The following is a 19325-nucleotide window of genomic DNA, read 5'->3' on the forward strand; positions in this document are numbered from 1 at the left end:
ACTACTATTTGGAATTTAGATAGAGAAAATGCTTGGCAATCACATACTCCTGGTAGAGCCCCACCACTTCAAGCATTAGGAATTAGGAATGGTAAAGAAATAAATCCAAAATGAAGAAGAATGTAAAGACCAAACTATAGCATTACCTTCAATAGAAGTATATTCAGGATCAAACAAATATAGTAGCGGATTTCTTTTGGGCTTGTGGAAAAGGAAGACTTTTAGCATGAAATGGAAAGGAATCTGTGCTAGAGTACGACTAATACAGGAAAATTACAATGGCACAATGGGACCACTATAACACCGAAATAGAATATAAAAATAGAACTAAAAGAGCTTACAAACCAGACCCTAGAGTAACAATAGATTTAATTGGTCAACCTAGAGGCATACCTGAAAAATATAAAGCAAGAAATGAAATTAAATCAGGATTTGAATCAATATTTATATGGGTTTCACAAAATAAAAATACTGAATGGATTAAATATATTTATTATAATCAGCAAAGATTTATTAATTATACTGATGATGCTCTAACTGCATTAGGAGAACAATTACATGAAACAAGTAAAATGACATGGCAAAATAGACAAGCTCTTAATTGGTTATTAGCGGATAAAGGTGGTGTTTGCATTATGTTTGGAGATCAGTGTTGCACTTTTATACCAAATAATACTGCACCAGGAGGAAAGTTTAGTGAAGCTTGACGTCACCTTTCAATAATTTTTAGCAGTTTAATGCATTGAGTGTTGACTGATATTTCATATATGACTGTAACAATCACAAGCAAGGCTGAACAAAATACACGCTCACGCTTATTACATGGGTTGATGTGAAAGTAGATTAGGAAGCATAGAAATCTTTTACTCTCTTCAGAAAATAAAAACTGAAAAACAAAGAACATCTGAAGAAGAAAACAGAAAAATGGGGAGAGATGTTTGGTTCTATGGCTTCACCAGAGGATGGTAACATAATCTAGTTATTGGTGGTGAAACTGAATGACTTAATTAAGTCACTAGGTAGCATAACTAAGAATGCTGGATTTTGAAACTACCCTCTGGGAAAAGAATAGTAAAATGAGGCTTTTAGCCTCAGAGGGGGGAAATGAAGTTTTTGGTGTGATAAAATAGAGTATAATATAGCAGAATACAATGTGTGGTACTTTACAATTAAAAACATATGCATGTCAGGAGTAGGCCTTCATGTACTGGAAAACATGTAGGCCTGATTCTAAATAGGGTTTGCTGTGCTTACAGAAATTTGAATCAGAAAGCATGCATGAATGTAAATTGAAGAGTCTATTTTGAGCTTGAAGAAAGAGAAAAATATGGTCAAATAACTTGGCCCCAGATCATATCACATAGTATAAATATGAGCCCAAAAGGGTGGGCAGACAGCTGTGTTTCTCTGCAGATGTAACAGGCTCCGCTTGTAATAAAGCGTGTATTCTGAATCAAAGATTTTGAGAAGTGTTTTGTTTTTATAAAAAAGAAGAAACCACAACAACGTCATCACGCAAATAGCGTTCTGCTCTTTCAAACAGCTGCGCCCAAGTCAGTGATGCTGTAATGTATATATCGAAATACCGGAAATGTGTTTAAAAATCATATCACCGTTATCGAAAAAAATTATATTGCGATATATATTGATATTGAATTATTGTCCAGCCCTACCAGAACATCATAGCTCTTGCAGCCCAATAATAATGACGGAAATCGGGGAGTGCTAAGCCACCTAACTCTTTCGGCTTCTGCAAATGGGCCTTAGAAATTCTGTGATTTAAAGCCCCAAATGAATGGCAAAATGACAGAATCTAATTGTTTAAAAGAAGAATGTGGAAAATATATATAGGCAGGTTTTGAAAAAGATAGATAAATCGAGGCAGAGAGACCATTTTAATGGCATTAACCCGACCGATTAAAGATAACGGAAGGACCCTCCATTTATCTATAGAGATTTTTGACTAATTTATGGCTTCCGTGAAATTTAAACTGAAAATATGTTTAAATTTTTTTGGGAATGACTAACCCTAAATAAGTAAAGTGATCCTCTGTTATTCTAAAGGGTAATGACCTCAGAAAGTGTGCATCCAGCCCTTCACCCAAGGGCATGAATACACTCTCCCAGTTAACAGAATAACCAGAAAGAGAGCCAAAAACCTCAAGTGATTACATTAACAGTGGCAAAGCAGAAGAAGGATCACTCAAATATAAAAGCAGATCGTCTGCATATAAGGATAGCTTAACCTCAGCACGACCGTATGGTATACCACTGATCCCAGAATGATTACAAAGATGGATGGCCAGGGGTTCTAAAGCTAAATCAAATAACAGTGGGCTTAAACAACAGTCCTGTCGTGTACCACATTGAAGAGGAAAAAAAGAAGACCTATCCAAATTAGTAAGTATTGCAGATTTGGGGGAAGAATAAAGCATTTTTATCAACAGTTTAAAATTCTCACCAAAGCCAAACCGATCCAAAACAGCAAACATATAGCTCCATTCAATACGGTCAAAAGCCTTTTCGGCATCTAACGAAAGAACAGCTGCCTTGGAACTCTTACTCTGATTACTATAGGTTACTATACAAAATATTTAGCAGGCGACGTGAATTAAAAAAAAAGAAAATCTTCCTGGGACAAAGCCAGTTTGATCTGTGTGAATTAACGAGGCCACATGTTTAAGCGTGTTGCCAAAATCTTGGCAATCACTTTTTGATCACAACTGAGGAGACTTATTGGCCTGTAACTAGAAGGCACTATAACATCTCTGTCTTTTCAAATTGGTCGAATTAGTATCTGGAATGAGCCTGAATAATTTCCTAAAAAAAACAGGATCATCTATATACGGCCCATACACATTATTCGGGAAATTATTAATGGATCCGGATACAATAATATATCTTCCCGCAGGGTCAGACACCACGGAGTGCATTTGAAAAGGAATTGATTTCCAAAAAAGTATAGCCACACCTCTAGCTTTATACGAAAAAGTGGCTTGATAGACTTGTGAAATCCAATTTGCCCTAAGCAGCGTCTGTTGATTGGGTCTAATATGGGTTTCCTGAAAGAAAATAATGTCAGCCGACAGTGACTTTAAATGTGAAAACATCTGACATTCAAACTAACAAATGTAATATTCACTCCAGCATCGCTAATATTATTAGTAATGGTGCCATTCATACATCATCTTCAAAAACATAGAAAACGCATAATCAGTAGTAAACGTAGCAAGAATAAACATTATCTGGTGCAACAGAAAACATAAGAAGAACTCACGAACTCCCCAACGCTGCTCCATGAACCGAAGCAGCAAGTATTCCCCATCATCTCGGAGACAACAAGAGTGCAAGACTAACTTAGCTTACCTTAGCCACAAAGAAGAGCAGAAATGATGAAAAACACACAAGGAGTAGCTACTCCGGAGTACACAAGGAATTCTCCGTCACACAAATAGTCAGTAATCAAAATCACGTACCACATTGAAAGTTAACAAAATGTTTAAAAAAATAGTCCACTTCCATTAGTCAAAGTCCATACTCAGACCAAGCTGAGTAGCCTAAAAGCATACTTAGAGGCTACGCTGAGTCATTTGACAAGTTATCCACAAAATTCTTGGCCTCTCCCGGAGATTCAAAAGAGAGCTTGCGACCGGTGTAGTGCAGCATCAGTTTAGCTGGAAAACGCAGGGACCATTTAAACCCAGCGTCCCGCAGAGCTTTCGTTACAGAGCTAAAAGCACGCCGCCGCGCTGTCACCTCCGGTGTATAGTCAGGGAAGATGTGAATCTGCTTTCCTTTATATTCCAGAGGAAAGTTATCCTGGCTCAAACGGAGGATTAAGTCTTTATCACGATCATTGTGGATCTGTGCGATAATGGTGCAAGGTCTCTGGCCTTCAGACGGCTTGGGTAACAGCGCCCGATGAGCTTGATCAATCTTCACGGGTTTGGGGAAGTTGTCTCGACCGAAAAGTTCGGTAATCAAGTCCGAAATGAAAACTGATGGGCGCCCCCGCTCCTCACCTTAACTTATTCACACAAATTTGAGATTCAGCCTTCGAGAGCGTCCTTCCAAGTAGTTCAGTTTAGCCCAGAGAGATTTTTTTTCCACACGCAAGTCTTCACACACCTTGTCGACCTCTCCAAGGCGTAAATCTGTACCGTTCAGGGCACCTTCTATCTCCACCATTTTTTGTTTAACGCCGGCCTGTTCTGACTGCAGGTTGACCAGTGTAGCATCCAACGTATCCAAGTGAGCACTTAATGCTGTCATCTTATCCTCTATCAACTTTTTTAAATCATCCCCTTGGGAACAGATTGCGGCAAGTATCACATTCACATTTCCCTGTGAAATAGGATCACCTGAGTTGGCGTCCTCCTTAGTTGCTTGCAGCCGTTTTTGAGGATTTCTTAGACGCCATTTTCCTGACAGAACGAGTCAGCGAAGTAACGAAAATCACCGTGAATGCATTTAAATGTCACTAAAAATTCAAGACAACTTACTACAGTTGACTCTCAGTAAGTTAATATTGACTGTGAAGTGGATTGACCGTACTTTAATTACAAAAATATTCAAAATATAATGTCAACGGAGAAGAGCTCAGAAAAAGGCGACTACTCCATGATATGCGCACGTGCGCCCGCAATAAAATTAATTTAAATAAAAATACCGGTAAATAAAACTAAATACTTACAAACACATGTTTAAACTTGGTTATTTTAGTACCTCACTCCACAGAAAATCCTTTACATTTATTTTATTCACAACAGAACAAGAACAAAAAATAAGTATCTATCAGTGATGCGCAGGTCAATGTATAAACAACCCACACCCAACCGTTTTCAACTAACCCGCCTGCAACTCGGACTGTGGAAAAAATTTTTAAAAAATATTGTACCCGACCCGCATTTTTTAAAAGTAGTAAATGCTCATCGAAGCGTCCATAGACGCTGGGCCATAGACGTAGGAACTAAGGGTACAGCCCCCATCAGGCCTATAATATCCATTAATCCAGCCTGTGGAGGAGAGAAATGTTTCAGGCCCTGACGTGGTGCGCTCAGAGGTGCAGTGGCGAGAGCAGGCAGTTCTTGAGGCGGCCCATCATTTTCCATTTCAGCTGTCTAGATGCATATTATTGATGAATGCGATGTTTATGTTTCAACCCTGCTTGAAGAATTCATCAGCAGGTCAACTGAGAGAAGGCCCACTTTTGGAAAAGTGTGAAAGCCCTTAAGAGCGCAAACTGTTCTTTTTCTGAATGCTGTATTATATAGCCTAGTGTTATGTAATAAAGGCTTGATTTATTCATTTATTTCGTTTCATTTTCTTAACAATTAAGATGCTGCATGCATTTATCCAGTCTAATCGAAGTGTGCGTCTCTCCCCCGACTTTCCCAACAAAAATCCTGCCCCCTCTCAGAAAATACATAAAACTGACATTACTGAGCTATATTTAAAATGTGTAAATAGCATCAGAAGAAATACACATGACAAAGCCAGCACTTTGGTCATCATCTTTCATTATTTCGGCAAATGTCTCCCACACTTTGCTCTTTCTATTTGTGTATTTGCGGAGCTTCCACTCCCCAGTCTTCACGTTTTCTCTTGCCGCCTCCATCTCTACCTGCAGACTGAACTTGTGCGTCATCTTCGCACCAGTTATTCAGCCAATAAAGTGTAGGCCTATGTATTTAATAGAAAATTGTGTCTAGTACTATATAAATTACAAAGGTTTAATTGGTATCTTTATTTCAAACGACCCGACCAACCGTGACCCGAATTAAAAATATTTTCGGATGACTCGTAACCGTGGGTGACAGCAGGCACCCGCTCATTTTGGATCAACCCGCCCATCACTGGTAGCTACATACTGAAACACAAATTAGGCTATAGTGGCATTCATTATAAAGCAGAAATTAATTTATTTAAAGCAAAACTGAATTGGGCTCACATAGCCTACCTCTCTCATTCGGGAAGAATCCAAACGTTTCCATATTCGTGATGCAACATTTATTGGTTACTGAATTACTGTTCATTATGTAAACAAGGCTTTCTATTTCACTCTTGTTTCAATATCCACGTAAAACATCATCCTTCACATGCGCAAAAATGTGCCTGGATGGATGTTGCACACACCGACTGGTACAGATGTACTCCTATGGTGGACCTTTAGACTGAGCAGTGTTAACTTTCTCTGCATTTAGTTTGCTGATAAATGGCTGAAATGTAAAGTTAGCAACACTAGAACTGACATGTAGCGTCTGCATGTGCGAGTGAAAATTTTGTATTTGAAGACACGCATCTATTCTAATTTAATTTTAATTTGACATTTTAATCGTGCCGTTTAATGGTTAATGATATGGAATACGGAATACAGAAGTGACTTAAACTGCGATTCATTGACTGGCCGCTAGGGACAGGCTCCAAAAGAGAGCAGAATCTCATAGAGTCCCATATTAAATTGGCCAAGTTTACATCAGAAAAAAACATGTTTACAAGTTGGTTCAAATTGCGGTTTTGGTCTATACTGCTAATTTTGCCCTTCATGACAACTGTGAGGGGGGTGAATTTTTTTTACAAATCAATTAAATTATATTAAGCCTTAAACATTCTGCATAATTAAGGGCGTGGTCACTTGAGTGACGGATAGATGTCTGTCTGTGAGCAGTCACTTTACCTCAGCTAATTCCAGCCGCTGAATTTGGCATCTCAGCTATATTTGTGCTCGATTATTTTATACAATTATAAAATATGGCTTGCTGCATAATATTCGAGACTGATGAGTGTCTGTGTAGATGTGCATGCATGCGGAAGAAACAGAACATACGTTGTTGGATTGTGGCATTGGCTGAAAGTTTTGTTTGTGAGATTTACTACAATGACAATGACAGGAGGATATCAAAATCCGACAGCACTGCTTGGATATTATAACTAAAACTGCTGCACTATTTTGAAAAAAAAATATACTTTGGACACAGGCTCATTTGTTTGTTAGATAAGATCGTATACAGTTTTACAACATAAACGTTGCTCAGATTGCATTATTTCTTGAAGAACGTTGACAGAGCAGATCATTCAGAAGAAATATTATGCAAACAATGGATAATAAATCAATATTTCATGGACAAAAAGTACTGTTTTTTGTTTTGCAATGGACATTTATATTTTACCCAAGTGCCACAGATTGGATTCATCTCGCGATCTCTATTATAAAAGGTATGAAGTCCCATTTTGATTTTCCATGTTATTTGCACACCCAACACAAATTACTGGTGTTGGAGCATCTATATCTTTAAAAAACACAGTAGATTGACAGTAAACCTTTAGAACTTTGATGATACAGTAAAACTTATCTTCATTAATAATTTAGATAGTATCTAGATAGATAGATAGCTCCTTTGCTTGCTAACATGGTCACGTCGAGCTAGGCAGGCGTGGTTTCAGCAATCAGTCACATCAGCTCAAACCACCTCCCCGCCTCTTTGCCCATTTTCAGTTATCCTGGAGTGACATTAGGTGACGCGCAGCTAAGATGGCCGCGGCCTCATTTATGCGTCAAAACTGCTGTTCAGAAATCTATGGGTGACGTCACGGACACTACGTCCATATTTTTTTACAGTCTACGGCTGCACACGCAAGTTCCCGCTGACTCAAAAACATGCATGCACACGCTGAGACCTGAAGTGAGATTTGATCGTAGCCACCGCTATACCGCTATATATCATATCAAATTTTGCGTGGAAACAAGTGTATGCACAGTTTTCTGGCATACGATTGCTTGATAAATGAGGGCCATTGTCAGTTGAATGGTACCCGTCATGATTGCATTAACCTGCTGTCTCTCTCTCTCTCTCATAACTGCGTTAATAACTGTATTGATTTGCTTTTAATGTCCGAAGCCTCCGTTACTAACTCTAAAATGACATTTTGGAATTTGAACCAGAGGCTTGGGATGTGATGCGCAAGAAATTAGTCCCACACACAAGAGTATTGTAAAGACAAAAACCTGACAAATGTCTTGAAATTCAACATCTGAACAGTGAGTTGAGGTGTGGTAACCATAGTATAAGCGAAATAATTAACTCCGGGCTGTTGAATTAGGAAATAATGCACATTCCACTTCGCGTCGTGGCTGCATTACCACCTTGGGTGTGCGTTATTTTCTAATAATTAAACAACCCATCGTCAATTATTCCTTATTCGTGTTCGGCCTCTGCTTATGTTTGCTGACAAATGATTACATGCGAGTACCTAAATTAAATCTTTTATCATGAAAAGTGATCGAGTCTCTACAGAAAATTTGAACTAAACTGCTCGATTCATATGGATTAGTTTTCCGATCTCTTTATGATTTATTTTGAAGTGTCAAACTGTCAGTTGCAAAGGCAGTCAATGGAGAGATGGAGATCTCTCAGATTTCATCAAAAAGATCTTTGTTTGTGTTCCGAAGAGGACCGAAAGTCTTAGAAGTTTGGAAGACATGAGGGTGAGTAATTAATGACAATGTTAACCATAGATTCAACCACAGAACCATAAACTTGCTATTACTAAATGAAAAGTTTGTGTGCACTGTCATCATAAAAACAACACTAACAAAAAAATAAATAAATAATGAAAGTTTCTTAAGGAGACCCCATGTTCATTTATTGCGTCTTTACAGTAGTTGAAATAATTAATTTAGCATTTAATGGAAAATACGAAAAAGATATAGCCTAAATGAAGCTATTGTTACTGTGATACACCCATGTGTAGTCACAAGGTAATGTGTCTTTTGGTATTAATATTTATTTATTTATACATTTATTTATGTATTTATTTAATTATTTGACAAAGAGTTTATTGTACACCGAGTCATTCATTATCACTACTTAAGAATTTTTAAAAGAATACAACTGTTGCCACTAGAGGGAGTCTGTTGTGGGTTGCTATGGTGATGCGCGTTGTGTTTACTTCAGACGCTACAAGCTGCGTTTGAGGAAAGCCACTGATCTTTTCCTGATAATTCAGGTATATATATTCATAAAAAAAAATGAAAATACGTGCCATTGTCAGTTCACATTTTCTATGTGTTTAAAACTAATAACTTGTTTGTGTTAAATGTGAAAGTAATTACAGGGTAAAACGGTTGATTGTTGTGATTGTAGTCAATTCACATGTAAATACTACATTTTATTTCAGTATGCGCTAATTTATTCATATAAAAATGACTCAGAAAGTGTTACGTTATATTTGTATATTTGTTCAGACTTAAAGTGGTGTGTGTGTGTTAGAGTGACGGTGATAATTTTGTACAGTAAAACGGTTTCATTTTAAAAGATACTAATATAACAGTAAAGATGTGTTAATAATGTGTATTTTGTAATATTGATAAGTATAAAGTCAAGATGATATTGTGTCAATAAAGAGACGCTACAAACTGCGTTTGAGGGAAGCCAATGATCTTTTCTTGTGTTTAACGTTACTTCTTCTGATAATTCAGGGGTTTTGTAATCTGTTTACGTGTACCACGCCCGGGACTCGTAACATTACCATTTTAAATGTTTTGCAAAAGGTGCATTTTGCACCAGTCTGGGACGCAAATGAGGCTGAAGCTGTCATTCTGTCATTGCTCACCCGTGTCACCTTCACTACTAACCGGCAGAACAGAAAGTCAAGTTACAGTCAAACAAACAAACAAACACGAATGTATGTTAAACAGCGTCAAACACGGACAAACAATCAACGGGGAGCAAACAAACACACCAGAACATGTTCAAGCGCTCAAACTCCGTGTTTCTGCATGTCTGTTCACATACATAAATGAAACTACAGCGAATCTTCAATCACGGACAGCAATGACATTTCTGTTGCTGTATTTCTCTTACCTGAGCTCCTCCATCAGTTCATAATGAGTATGTCTGAACTACGTTATCAGCACAAGCCTGCACTTATTTCAGTCTGTTCTGACAATTGACACGATGTAACTAATAAAGTGATAAGCAGAGGCCCATCTTCTTCTTCTTGTAGAATTCCGGCAATGTAGACGCTGCTAAGCGTATTACTGCCCTCCGCAGGTTCTACTTTGAACTTTTGAACGTTTCATACATTACTATTGACTCCGTCTGATGTTAATTTACCCACAGAAGTCCACATTAGACAGAACATATTTCTGGTAAATTAGTCCTCGATCATGAACTTCCTATACATACTTATTGACTCCATCTTATGTTAGACAAGCCAGATAGTGGTCCATATTTAACCGACTGAACATATATATGGCCAGAGTATTCAACATTGAAGTTTTTATACGTACTCATTGAGGCCTTCTGATGTCACATCAGCCATATAGAAGTCTATATTTGACCTACTGAACATATTTCTGGCAAATTAGACCTCAATCTTGAACTTTCTAAATTGACTCCTTCTGAATTTATTTCAGCCACACTGAAGTCCATATTAGACCTACTTAAAATTAGTTTTTGTCCCAAGAGATCTTGTATTTTGTATACATACTTTTTGCCTCACTCTGATGTTACTTCATCAGTACATGAGCCTATGTTTAACCTACAGAACATATTTCTGGCCCAAGAGTACTTAATCTTGAACTGTCTATACGAACTCACTGACTCCTGATCTTATTTCAGCCATACAGAAATCCACATTAGACTTGCTTAAAAAAAAAATTGTCTGTGAGAGTCCTCTTTGCCTCACTCTGATGTTACTTTAACCATACATGAGCCTATGTTTGACCTACAGAACATATCTCTGGTAAATTTGTCCTTGCTCATGAACTTTTTAAACATACTCACTGACTCCTTCTGATGTAATGTCTGCCATAGAGTATTGCATATTTGACTTATTTCTGGCCAAAGAGCACTCTTAGTCTTGAACTTTCTACTTTGAACTTTTGAACGTTTCATACATTACTATTAACTCCTTCTGATGTTAATTCACCCACAGAAGTCCACATTAGACCTACCGAACATATTTCTGGCAAATTAGTCCTCGATCGTGAACTTCCTATACATACTTATTGACTCCATCTTATGTTAGACAAGCCAGATAGTGAACATATTTCTGGCAAATTAGACCTCAATGGCAAATTCTGGCAAATTAGACCTCAATCTTGAACTTTCTAAATTGACTCCTTCTGAATTTATTTCAGCCACACTGAAGTCCATATTAGACCTACTTAAAATTAGTTTTTGTCCCAAGAGATCTTGTATTTTGTATACATACTTTTGGCCTCACTCCGATGTTACTTCATCAGTACATGAGCCTATGTTTGACCTACAGAACATATTTCTGGCCCAAGAGTACTTAATCTAGAACTGTCTATACGAAATCACTGACTCCTGATCTTATTTCAGCCATACAGAAATCCACATTAGACTTGCTTAAAAAAAAAATGTCCGTGAGAGTCCTCTTTACCTCACGCTGATGTTACTTTAACCATATGAGCCTATGTTTGACCTACAGAACATATCTCTGGTAAATTTGTCCTTTCTCATGAACTTTTTAAACATACTCACTGACTCCTTCTGATGTAATGTCTGCCATAGAGTATTGCATATTTGACTTATTTCTGGCCAAAGAGCACTCTTAGTCTTGAACTTTCTACTTTGAAATTTTGAACGTTTCATACATTACTATTAACTCCTTCTGATGTTAATTCACCCACAGAAGTCCACATTAGACCTACCGAACATATTTCTGGCAAATTAGTCCTCGATCATGAACTTCCTATACATACTTATTGACTCCATCTTATGTTAGACAAGCCAGATAGTGGTCCATATTTGACCTACTGAACATATTTCTGGCCCTGGTGTACTCAATCTTGAACTTTCTAAACAAACTCACGGACGCCTGATTTTATTTCAGGCATACAGAATTCGATATTAGACTTGTTTAAAAAAAAAATTGTCCCCAGACTCCTCGATAATGAGTCTTGTATACTCCTTGCTCTTTGCCTTACTCTGATGTTACTTCAGCCATACATGAGTCTGACCTGCTGATAATATTTCTGGCAAATTAGTCCTTGACAATAAACTTTTTAAACATACTCATTGACTCCTTTCGATGAAAGGTCAGCTGTACAGTATTGCATATTTCACCTAAGGGACATATTTCTGGCCAAAGACTACTCGATCTTGAACTTTTTATATATACTTACTGACCCCTTCTGATATCACATTAGCCATACTGTGTTTTTGACCAAATGAACACATTTCTGGCCCAGGAGTATTCAATCTTGAACTATTAATACATATTCATTGATACACTCTGATGTTTCTCCAGCCATATATGAACCCATTTTGACCTAGTGAAAAAATTTCTGGCAAAAAAGTCCTCAACAATGAAATTTCTATACAGACTCATTGGCTCCTTCTGTTGTTAGATCAGACAGACAGAAGTCAATATCTGACCTACTGAACATATTTCTGGAAATTAGACCACAATCTTGACCTTTCTAAACAGACTCATTGACAACTCCTGAATTTATTTCAGCCATACATAAGTCCATATTAGACCTACTTAAAATTATTTTTTGTCCCAAGAGATCATGTATTTTGCATACATACTCTTTGCCTCACTCTAATGTTACGTCAACCATACATGAGCCTATGGTTGAGCTACAGAACATATCTCTGGTAAATTTGTCCTTGCTCATGAATTTTTGAAACATACTCACTGACTCCATCTGATGTTATGTCTGCCATAGAGTATTGCATATTTTGACTTATTTCTGGCCCAAGAGTACTCAGTCTTGAACTTTATACTTTGAACTTTTGAACGTTTCATACATTACTATTGACTCCTTCTGATGTTAATTCACCCACAGAAGTCCACATAAGACCTTCCGAACATATTTCTGGTAAATTAGTCCTCGATCATGAACTTCCTATACATACTTATTGACTCCATCTTATGTTAGACAAGCCAGATAGTGGTCCATATTTAACCGACTGAACATATATATGGCCAGAGTATTCAACAATGAAGTTTTTATACGTACTCATTGAGGCCTTCTGATGTCACATCAGCCATCTAGAAGTCTATATTTGACCTACCGAACATATTTCTGGCAAATTAGACCTCAATCTTGAACTTTCTAAATTGACTCCTTCTGAATTTATTTCAGCCACACTGAAGTCCATATTAGACCTACTTAAAATTAGTTTTTGTCCCAAGAGATCTTGTATTTTGTATACATACTTTTTGCCTCACTCTGATGTTACTTCATCAGTACATGAGCCTATGTTTGACCTACAGAACATATTTCTGGCCCAAGAGTACTTAATCTTGAACTGTCTATACGAACTCACTGACACCTGATCTTATTTCAGTCATACAGAAATCCACATTAGACTTGCTTAAAAAAAAAAATTGTCCGTGAGAGTCCTCTTTGCCTCACTCTGATGTTACTTTAACCATACATGAGCCTATGTTTGACCTACAGAACATATCTCTGGTAAATTTGTCCTTGCTCATGAACTTTTTAAACATACTCACTGACTCCTTCTGATGTAATGTCTGCCATAGAGTATTGCATATTTGACTTATTTCTGGCCCAAGAGTACTCAGTCTTGAACTTTCTACTTTGCACTTTTGAACGTTTCTTACATTACTATTAACTCCTTCTGAAGTTAATTCACCCACAGAAGTCCACATTAGACCTACCGAACATATTTCTGGCAAATTAGTCCTCGATCATGAACTTCCTATACATACTTATTGACTCCATCTTATGTTAGACAAGCCAGATAGTGGTCCATATTTGACCAACTGACCATACAGCTATGGAAAAAATTAAGAGACCACTTAACATTGATTTCTGAACTTGGAGTGGTCTCTTAATTTTTTCCATAGCTGTATATATGGCCAAAGAGTATTCGACATTGAAGTTTTTTTATATGTACTCATTGAGGCCTTCTGATGTCACATCAGTCATCTAGAAGTCTATATTTGACCTACTGAACATATTTCTGGCCCTGGTGTACTCAATCTTGAACTTTCTATACAAACTCACAGACTCCTGATTTTATTTCAGCCATACAGAATTCGATATTAGACTTGTTTATACAAAGCTCATGATCGAGGACTTTGGGGACAATTTTTTTTTTTTTTTACTCCTTGCTCTTTGCCTCACTCTGATGTTAGTTCAGCCATACATGAGTCTGACCTGCTGATAATATTCCTGGCAAATTAATCCTTGACAATACACTTTTTGAACACACTCATTGACTCCTTTCGATGAAAGGTCAGCTGTACATTATTGCATATTTCACCTAAGGGACATATTTCTGGCCAAAGACTACTCGATCTTGAACTTTTTATATTTACTTACTGATGCCTTCTGATATCACATTAGCCATACTGTGGTCAATTGTTGACCAAATAAATACATTTCTGGCCAAGAAGTATTCAATCTTGAACTTTCAATACATATTCATTGATACACTCTGATGTTACTTCAGCCATATATGAACCCATTTTGACCTAGTGAAAAACTTTCTGGCAAATAAGTCATCAACAATGAAATTTCTTTACAGACTCATTAGCTCCTTCTGTTGTTAGATCAGACAGACAGAAGTCAATATCTGACCTACTGAATATATTTCTGGAAATTAGACCTCAATTTTGACTTTTCTAAACTGACTCATTGACAACTACTGGATTTATTTCAGCCATACTGAAGTCCGTATTAGACCTACTTAAAATTATTTTTTGTCCCAAGAGATCATGTATTTTGCATACATACTCTTTGCCTCACTCTAATGTTACGTCAACCATACATGAGCCTATGGTTGAACTACAGAACATATCTTTGGTAAATTTGTCCTTGCTCATGAACTTTTTAAACATACTCATTGATGTTATGTCAACCATAGAGTATTGCATATTGACTCCTTCTGAATTTATGTCTGCCATAGAGTATTGCATATTTTGACTTATTTCTGGCCCAAGAGTACTCGATCTTGAACTTTCTATACAAACTCACAGACTCCTGATTTTATTTTTTTTAAACATACTCATTGACTCCTTTCGATGAAAGGTCAGCTGTACATTATTGCATATTTCACCTAAGGGACATATTTCTGGCCAAAGACTACTCGATCTTGAACTTTTTATATTTACTTACTGATGCCTTGTGATATCACATTAGCCATACTGTGGTCAATTTTTGACCAAATAAACACATTTCTGGCCCAGAAGTATTCAATCTTGAACTTTCAATACATATTCATTGATACACTCTGATGTTTCTCCAGCCATATATGAACCCATTTTGACCTAGTGAAAAAATTTCTGGCAAATAAGTCCTCAACAATGAAATTTCTTTGTAGACTCATTAGCTCCTTCTGTTGTTAGATCAGACAGACAGAAGTCAATATCTGACCTACTGAATATATTTCTGGAAATTAGACCTCAATTTTGACCTTTCTAAACTGACTCATTGACAACTCCTGGATTTATTTCAGCCATACTTGAGTCCGTATTAGACCTACTTAAAATTATTTTTTGTCCCAAGAGATCATGTATTTTGCATACATACTCTTTGCCTCACTCTAATGTTACGTCAACCATACATGAGCCTATGGTTGAACTACAGAACATATCTCTGGTAAATTTGTCCTTGCTCATTATGTCAACCATAGAGTATTGCATATTTGACCTAAAATGACATATTTCTGGTGAAATAGTACTCAGTCTTAAACTTTCTACTTTGAACTTTTGATCGTTTCATATAGTACCATTGACTCCTTCTGATGTTAAATCACCCATACAGAAGTCTATATTAGACCTACTGAACATATTTCTGGAAAATTAGTCCTCAATCATGAACTTCTTATACATACTTATTGACTCCACCTAATGTTAGATAAGCCAGACAGTAGTCGCTATTTGACCAAATAAACATACTTCTGGCCTAAAGATTATTCAACACTGAAGTTTTTTTTATATATACTCATTGATGCCTTCTGATTTTATTTCAGCCATACACAAGTCCATATTAGACCTACTTAAATTTTTTTTGTCCTGAGTCCTCGATCCTGAATTTTGAATACATACTCACCCCTATGTTACGTCACGAGCCTATGTTTGACATACAGAACAAATCTCTTGCAAATTAGTCTATAATAAACTTTTTAAACATACTCATTAACTCCTTCTGATGATACGTCAGCCATAGAGTATTGCATATTTGACCTAAAGGACATATTTCTGGCTACAGAGTATTTGATATTGAACTTTCTACTTTAAGCTTTTGAACATTTCATATATTATTATTGACTCCTTCTGATGTTGTCTCCCATACAGAAGTCCATATTAGACCTACTGAACATATTTCTGGCAAATTAGTCCTCGATCATGAACTTCCTATACATACTTATTGAATCCATCTGATGTTAGATAAGCCACATAGTAGTCGCTATTTGACCGATTGAACATATATACATATATATATATATATATATATATATATATATATATATATATATATATATATATATTGAAGCTGTTAAACATACTCCTTGACGCCTACTGTTGTCACATCAGCCATCTAGAGGTCTATATTTGACCTACTGAACATATTTCTGGCCCAAGAGTACTCGATCTTGAACTTTCTATACAAACCCACAGACTCCTGATTTTATTTCGGCCATATAGTAATCGATATAAGACCTTTTTTTTAAAAAAAAAAAATTTCCTCAGATCCTCAATCATGAGTTTTGTATGCTCTTGCTCTTTGCCTCACTCTGATTTAACTTCAGCCATATATGAGCCCATGTTTGACCTACTGAAAATATTTCTGGCAAATTACTCCACGATCATGAAGTTTTATACAGACTCATTGACATCAGCCATACAGTAAGACTATATTTGACTTAATAAATATTTTTCTGGTCTAAGAGTTCTGAACTTTGTATACATACTCATTCTGATCTTACTTCAGCCATACAGTCCTCGATCATGGACTTTCTTGTTTGACCTACTGAACATATTTCTGGCAACTTAGTTCTTTGAATAAACATATATCCGTTAGTTTAAATATCTAATTCTTTATGGCTGATGTAGCATCAGAAAGTGTCAATGAGTTTGTATAAACAGTTCATTATCAAGGAATAAGCTGCCAGAAATAGGTGATGTAACATCAGAGTGAGTATGTATTCAAAATTCATGATCGAGGACTTGAGACAAAAAACATTTTAAGTAGGTCTAATATGGACTTCTGTATGGCTGTAGTAAAATCAGAAGGCGTCAACGAGTATATAAAAAACTTCAGTGTTGAATAATCTTTTGGCCAGAAGAAGTATGTTCAAATAGAGACTACTGTGTGGCTTATCCAACATCATATGGAGTCAATAAGTATGTATAAGAAGCTCATGATCGAGGACTAATTTGCCAGAAATATGTTCAGTAGGTCAGACTCATGTATGGCTGAAGTAACATCAGAGTGAGGCAAAGAGCAAGGAGTATACAAATCTCATGATCGAGGATTCTGGGGACAATTTTTTTTTAAAGCAAGTCTAATCGATTTCTCTATGGCTGAAATAAAATCAGGAGTCCGTGAGTTTGTATAGAAAGTTCAAGATTAAGTACTCTTGGGCCAAAAATATGTTCAGTAGGTCAAAATGTAGACTTCTAGATGGCTGATGTGACATCAGAAGGCGTCAATGAATATGTATAAAAACATCAATGTTGAATACTCTTTGGCCATATATATTTTCTACTATCTGGCTTGTCTAACATCAGATGGAGTCAATAAGTATGTATAGGAAGTTCATGATCGAGGACTAATTTTCCAGAAATATGTTCAGTAGGTCTAATGTTGACTTCTGTATGGGTGAAGCAACATCAGTACGAGTCAATAGTAATGTAAAAAAGCTCAAGATCGAATAAACGTGTATCCATTAGTTAAAATTTCCAGTTCTCCTTGTATTATCAGAAAGTGTCAGTGAGTTTGTGATATAGGACTAAGTTGTCAGAAATATGTTCAGTAGGTCAAACGTGGCCTCATGTATGGCTGAAGTAACATCAGAGTGAGGCAATGAGCATGTATAGAGAGTGCTCATGATTGAGCACTCTTGGGACAAAATTTTTTTTGAAGTAGGTCTAATATGTTCTTCTTTATAGCTGAAATAAAATCAGAAGGAGTCAATGATAATGTAAGAAAAGTTCAAAATTGATATGACCTTTAAGGTCAAATATGCAATATTATGGCTAATGTATCATCAGAAGCAGTCAATGATTATGTATAGAAAGTTCATGATCGAGGACTAATTTCCTTAGAAACATGTCCAGTAGGTCAAATATGCAATTCTCTTTGGCTGAAGCAACATTAGAAGGAGTCAATTGGAATGTATAGAAAAGGTCAAGATCGAGTACTTCTTGGGCCAGAAATATGTTTTTTTAGGTCTATTTTGGACTACTGTGTTGCTGATGTGACATAGGAAGACTTCAATGAATATATGTACTGCTTGGCTAGAAATATGTTTAGTATTTCAAATGATTACTGTCTGGCTGATGTAAATGAGTCTATGAGTCTGTATAGAAAGTTCATGTTTGACGACTTTTGGCCAGAGATATGCTCAAGGTCATATTTGGACTACTGTATGGTTTCAGCGCGCCACGGAATAACTTAGTTGTGACATTACGATGAAACAGAGCATACCTTATACGTTATTCTTCACTTCACAAAGGAATAATTCATATTTTGAATGCAATGCCACAGTTATTTATTGCAATGCAAACAGCACATATGGTATGTGTTACCTCTTTATTGCACAACGGAATAATTTAGATCGGCAATGCAAATGCAATATGTTATCTCTTCTATACACAGACGTAATTAATTAGTTAATGTATGTATTGCAATGCAACAGCGGCAGTGTTATGTGTTGTCTCTTTATTGCATAAAGGAATAAGTTAGGTCTTGTATACAATGCAATAAAACATATGTTTTGCATCACCGCACAACGAATTAAGTTAGTTATTGTATTCAATGCAATGAAAAAGCGCACACCTCATATGTATCCTTTATATGCAATGCAGAGTAACAGCACATATGCTATCGCCTGTATGAAATGCAATGCACATTTGCACGATTTCGAACTAACTAGGTGGTTTTGTCTTATCTCTTTAGTGCAGGAAGAATACATTAGTTCTTGTGTACAATGTAAGGAAACAGTGTATAACTTACAAGTTGCAATTCAGCAACACATATTTTATATACATTTTTTCTATTCACAGCGTAATAAGATAACTATTTTGCATGCAAAGCACTGAAACAGTTCTTTATGCCTTGCAATGCAACAGCACAAATGTTATATTAATTT

At 36.5% G+C, this 19325-nt stretch overlaps 1 protein-coding gene across 2 annotated transcripts in view; it reads right to left on the bottom strand.

The window, feature by feature from the left end:
- wfs1b (Wolfram syndrome 1b (wolframin)) overlaps window positions 1-10001 on the bottom strand; it is a 110601-nt gene extending 100600 nt beyond the window's left edge. For both annotated transcript variants that reach the window (XM_067390759.1, XM_067390760.1), the window contains exon 1: window positions 9864-10001. The gene's annotated coding sequence lies outside the window, so the exon portion shown is untranslated. The remainder of the gene's footprint in view (window positions 1-9863) is intronic.
- Between the last annotated feature and the right edge of the window lie 9324 nt (window positions 10002-19325).

The sequence above is a fragment of the Chanodichthys erythropterus genome, chromosome 1 (genome assembly GCF_024489055.1).
Source record: "Chanodichthys erythropterus isolate Z2021 chromosome 1, ASM2448905v1, whole genome shotgun sequence".
NCBI lineage: Eukaryota > Metazoa > Chordata > Actinopteri > Cypriniformes > Xenocyprididae > Chanodichthys > Chanodichthys erythropterus.